Source organism: Protobothrops mucrosquamatus, unplaced genomic scaffold (genome assembly GCF_001527695.2).
Source record: "Protobothrops mucrosquamatus isolate PMUCROS unplaced genomic scaffold, P.Mucros_1.0 scaffold464, whole genome shotgun sequence".
Classification (NCBI taxonomy): Eukaryota; Metazoa; Chordata; class Lepidosauria; order Squamata; family Viperidae; genus Protobothrops; species Protobothrops mucrosquamatus.
Genome location: NW_015386785.1, coordinates 937,968 through 944,318, shown reverse-complemented (window position 1 = coordinate 944,318; position 6,351 = coordinate 937,968).

Here is a 6,351-nt window from a genome sequence, read left to right as displayed (position 1 = left end):
ATGAGATATCTCAGTGGATGGGGAGGAGGCCTTGGATGGTCAGAGGCAAGTGGTCTTGTTCCTGCACTAGACCCCTCCTCATCCACCCTTGAGGTACCTCATGTGCACCTATTGACCCATGCATTCAATTAACACATTGGGGAGAGGAGGGATGGGGCTCGTTCATTTAAAGTGATTTAATTCATGTTACTACCATAATGGACAGGCACCATTATGGTCATAACTCGAGGACTACCTGTACTTTAAGTTCATTAAAAATCCTAACTGACATTACGACTCTTTATATTTAATACTATTAAGCCAGAATTTCATTTTTATTCCTAATAAACTCCTCAGGAGTGTGTTTGTGAACGAAATGAAATAATGGACAGCATTGGTTTCCTTCTTAGTATTTCCCATGTTCATCACTGCTACTGTTTTCTTTAAGGTGGTTCATGATGACGAAATAAGAAAATTTAAGAGTGGTTTATAGACCTGTTGCCATTTTCTTAAGGTTTTTGCAACCTTCTGCCTACTCTTAAAATACAGTGGGTCTGGGAGGTATTCATCCCAGAATTTTGAGGAAACATCTAGGTGTGATTGCTGGACTATTAACTGATCTGTTTAACCAATCTCTTCTAAAAGTGAAGTTCCTGAGGACTGACAAAAGCTAATATTGTACCCAAGAAGAGAACAAAGGGAAGAAGCTGGAAACTATAAGCCAGTGAGCTTAACATTTGTAGTAGTAATTAATGGATTAATTACTGAAAAAAAGGATTAACAAACATTTAAAAACACACAATTTGATGACTCAAAGCAGCATGCTTTGAGGGCAGACCATGTCAAACTAATCTGACTTTTTAATGTCAATTTTTAGAGCTGTGGTGGAACAGTGATTAGAATGCTGTATTGCAGGCTAACTCTGCTCACATTGCCAGGAGTTCGATTCCTTTGATCCTGACTGGCTCAAGGTTGACTCAGCCTTCCATCCTTCCAAGGTCAGTAAAATGAAGACCCAGATTGTTGGAGACAATATGCTGACTCTGTAAACTGCTTATACAGGGCTGTAAAGCACTGTGAAGTGGTATATAAGTCTAAGTGCTATTGCTATTTAACTTTGTCACAAATGTATTGGATGAAGGTGGTGTTTTGGACATAGTTTATCTTGATAGTGCTCCACATAATGAGATCATAAAGAAGTTGTACAGGCTAGGGCAGTGATGGCAAACTTTTTGGAGACCGAGTGTCCAAACTGCAACCCAAAACCCACTTATGTATCATCAGGTGCCGGGTGGGCATGGCCCATTGGGTGGGTGTGGCCTATTGGGTGGGCGTGGCTGTGGTGGTAACGGCAGACTGGGTGGAACTAAAAAGTTCAGTCAATTCCAACTTTGCGAGAAGTTGAAATTGATTGATTGAACCTTTTTTTTTGCACATGGCGGCGGAGGCCTAAAGCGAAAAGGTTTTATAAAACCCAGCTGAAGGCCTAGGACTGGGGCGACGGTGTGCGTGCCCACAGAGAGGGCTCTGCGTGCCACCTGTGGCACACGTGCCATAGGTTTGCCACCACGGGGCTAGGGCTTAACCACCGGGTGGTTCAGTGGATATGAAGTTGACTCTGGGATAGATCCCAGTGTGTGATTTTAATAGGGTATTGTGTGAACAGAAACCAATCACAAGCTGTGTACCACAAGGCTGAGTCCTAGGTCCTGTTCAGTGGGTTTGCAAATAATATAACAGAAGGATTGCTAGGTAAAATTTGTCTTTTTGCTGATGATATAAAGGTGTGTAATAGGGTTGATGTTCTTGTTGGTATTCATAACGTGAAAAACGATTTGGCATTGCTGGAAAATTGGTCAAAAATGTAGAAAATGTAGTTCAATGTTTCTAAATGTAAGATCATGCACCCTCTGGTAGGGTACAGTATTGGGAGTATAGTGTTAGACAGAATAACAAAGAAAAGGATTTAAGTGTGCTCATAGTAGATGATTTCAAAATGAGCAAACTGTGGCTAGGCAGTTGTGAAGGCAAACAAAATTCTGGAATGCATTACTAGAGGGATCACCAGCAGGAAAAAAGAGGTCCCTTTATATATGGCTCTAGTCAGACCCCATTTGGAATATGTGGAATACTCCAATTCTGGAGACCTCATTTAAAACAGATATTGATAAGATTGAGTAAGTCCAGAGATGGACAACAAAAATGGTGCAAGGTCTGAAGAACAAAACATATCAGGAGAGATTTGAGGAACTGAATAGGTACAGCGTGGATAACAGAAAGAAAAGGGGGCCATGATTGAAACTTTTCAATATATTAAGGGTATGAACAAAGTTCTAGAAGGCAGTTGTTAAATTCTTCGTTCGCATGTGAATGATGAAGACACATGGTGACAAGTAACAAACACTTTATTCTCCAACACCCAAGCAATCTGCAAAAAGACACGCAGGCCTTTTATAGCTTTCCAACCCCCAGGCAGTCCAGCCAATAGGAATCCTTCTTTCTTCACGCCTTGCACATGCGCACAAAGCTGGCGCCGCTCTGTCTGGTCCCGGGCAGCTTTTAGAATGCCCGGGACCATTTGCAACATTTCTGAGCCTCTTGAGTTTCCTCATCAGGCCCAGCACACAACACCCCTTTCCCCTGGATAGAACACACACAATTCCAATTTTCTTTACAATAATAATAAAAGAAAAGAAAAGAAAATAATATTCTGCTCACATGCAGACAATCTTCTTATAACTAATAGGGTTAGCTAACCAACCCACCCTTTAATGTGGACTTCATGTGTCTATCTTCTACCCAACATAGGTCCCATCTCCTCAACCTAGACCTGTAAGGTCCCTTGTACTGACAGGAACCTCACATATTCGCCTAGATGCTTAGGAGGGGCCTTAGCCCGTTGTGACCTACGCAAGGTTAGGGAGGGTGCCTGGCCTGTCAGCTCACCTGCCCGGCTAGGCAGACCAGGACTTGTACTTAAGGGCGCCTGGCCTACCGGCCCATCTGGTGGGCTCGCTAGACCAGGACTTTTACGCACAAATTTTGCAGGTGACCCGTGGTGAGGCGTGCTGGCAGAGTTGCCAGGGCTCTTCCCAGGCTCTGTTAGAGCAGCTGAAATTCCCCAACCCTCTGAAGTGGCTGAGGATTCCCCAACTACCCTGGATGGCTCCAGGGAACTTAGTCCCTCGAGCCCGCGACCAGTCTCGGACATGACCTGCGTTGCAGGAGTGCCCCAATAGTTCCAGTCCCCTATGGCTGAGGTGCCAGAGTCAGGAGCCGCCTCTATGGCAAACCCCTCCTCAGGTGAATCCCTGTTTGGAGCTCTTGTGGATACGCATGACTCCCTGTTCGGCGCAATAGCTGAACTGTGATAATATCCTTGCTCCACCCCTGGGAAATCCCTAGCGCCCTGCGGTAATTCCCAGGAGCAATGAGGTGGGGTCTCCAAATGTTGACCTGAAGTGCGATCTGGCTCCTGAGCCCCCTCCCCCCGAGAGCGGAGGCAGGGGCGGAAACAACATGGGAAAACCGCCAGCGCAGTTGATCGATGTGACGCCGCAGGACGCAGCCATCTCCCAAGGTCACTTCGTATGATAGAGGTCCAGAGATCTTACAGATGACAGTGGGGACCCAGAGATGTCCAGGACCATAGTTCCTAGCCCAGACCAGATTGCCCACCTGAAGTCTCCTAGGTGCCTGCGGCTGTGACACCTGTGAAGCCACCCGGTCTGGATGCAGTCTATCCAACTTAGTAATGAGGCGGCGACCCCAGCAGAGTTCAGCTGGGCTCTTCCCGGTGGCAGTGCATGGTGTGGTGCGGTGTGCAAGAAGAAAATCTGCTAACCTGTGATGCCAGCTGCCATGATAGTCGTTTGAGTGCATCTTTGGTGGTGCGCACCATTCTTTCCGCTTGCCCATTGGTGGAAGGGTGAAAGGGAGCTGACATTGCATGCCGGATCAGGTTGGCCTGAAGGAAAGCCTGGAACTCACAAGATGTAAATTGAGGACCATTGTCAGAAACAAGAACATCCGGAAGACCATGGGTTGCAAAGATTCGTCTTAGCACCTGGATAGTCCTGGCAGTAGTAGTGGAGGAGACAGGTACAATCTCTAGCCACTTGGAATGGCTATCCACAAGGATAAGGAAGAATTGCCCCTGGAAGGGCCCAGCATAATCTAAATGTACCCTTGACCAAGGTGTGTGTGTCTCCTCCCACTTGTGTACAGGGGCCTGAGGCATTTCAGGCCGTGATTGTTGGCACACTTGGCACCCGTGCACCTGAGCCTCGATAGCTTTATCAAGCCCAGGCCACCAAAGATGGCTACGCGCAAGCGCTTTCATGCGCACAATGCCTGGATGTCCCTCATGCAGAGAGGACCCTAGACCTCAGTGAGGCTGGGATAACTACTCTACTCCCCCATAAAAGGCACCCATTAAAGGTAGACAGTGCATGTCTCCTTTGCCAGAAACTTTGAAATGTCGCATCTGGACACATGTCAGGCCATCCTGACAACACCCATGTCAGCACGCGTGCAAGCGTGTGATCAGTGGCAGTTTCTGCAGCCATGTCCCTAGCATTGAGGGGATATTCAGGCAACTCCTGAATGGAGAGAATATTAATAGCCGGAGCAGGATCTGCCTCTATCTGTTTTAGAGGTAATCTGCTGAGGCCACCCGCATGGCCCATTTCCTCCCAAGGTTTGTGAATTAAAGAGTAGTCATATGCTGACAGGAAAATGGACCATCTCAGCATACGAGGAGAAATGATATGTGGTGTCTGTTTGTTAGTGGTAAACAAACCCAGCAGAGGCTTATGGTCTGTATAGACCGTGAAGTGGCGGCCATATAAGAAATCATGGAATTTCTTTATGCCAGCCACTATGGCCAAGGCTTCTCTGTCAATCTGAGCGTAATTTCGCTCTGCAGATGACAGAGTCCTTGAGTAGTAGGCCACAGGGACTTGTGTCCCATCAGCCTTCAGATGGCTAAGTACTGCTCCCACTCCATAAGGAGATGCATCGCATGCGATGCAAACAGGCAATTGCTCATTGAAATGCGCTAAAACAGCATTAGACGTGGTAAAAATGTAAGAGCCCCAAGAAGGCTTGCAGCTCACTCTTGGACTTAGGGCTTGGGGCCTGCTGAATAGCTTGCAATTTGGTTTCAGCAGGGTGAATGCCTTGGGCATCAATCCTGAAACCTAAGAAGTCAGTGGAAGTGACTCCTATCTTGCATTTATCCTTCTTTAATTTAAGGCCTGCTTTTCAAAAACGAAGCAAGACAGCCCTTAACCTTTCTGCTAAATTTTGAGATGACTCCCCAGCAATGAGGACGTCATCGAAGTAGGGACAGACCCCAGGAATACCTTGAAATGTGCTCTCCATGACACTTTGGAATATTCCAGGGGCTACATTTACCCCAAATTGCAGTCTTTTGACCTTGAAGGCCCCCCTGTGAGTTACAATAGTCTGGGCCTCTGCAGCTGCCTCATCAACAGGTAGCTGTTGATAGGCCTGTGCCAGGTCACGTTTCGCAAAAATGCGCCCCCCCCTTGAGGGAGGCCAGAATGTGGCTTACAACAGGCACTGGATAAGCGTGCTGTTGCAACGTCTTATTCAGTGTGCACTTATAGTCTGCACATATACGTATTTCCCCATTAGCCTTTAGAGGCGTTACTATGGGTGTTTCCCATGGACTAGAATCCACAGGTTCTAAAATGCCCTGCTGGAGCAATTTGTCCAGCTCAGCATCTATCTTACTTTTGAGGGCAAAAGGTACCCTTCTAGGCTTGACCCTGATGGGCTGATAGTTGGGTCTAACCGTAGCGCAATGGGGGGCCCCTTGTAGGATCCTAGCTCTGAACTAAACACATCTGCAAACTCCTTGCAAACTTCTGCAAGGCCCAACGTTTGCAAGTTGTGCAGCCTAGTTACCTGGATTCCCAGAGCCTCGAACCAATCGAGTCCAATAAGACTCATACGTTCACCCCCAACTACCACCACATCCAGGAAACCTTCAAAATCCTTATGCTGTACCTTGAGTGTGGCCTCCCCCTTACACAGACCTTAGAATTTTGAAAATCAGTGAGTATTAGATTCGATGGCCTGAGTTTAACTCGAAGGCCACTACTGCTGCAAATCCTTTTGAAGGTGTTAATTGAAATAGCGGACCCTGTATCCAACTCCATCAATAAGGGAACCCCTTGCAACCTCATGTTAATTGAAAGTTTCTTCTTAAGGGGCTTGTGTGTCCCTGTCCTCAGAATACTCCTGCACAATGCGCAGAAACCCACCCTGTGTTGGCTGGGGACCCTGGTACCTTTCTGAAGCAATTCTTCCCGAGGTTGGACCTTCTGGCGACCCAAACAGACG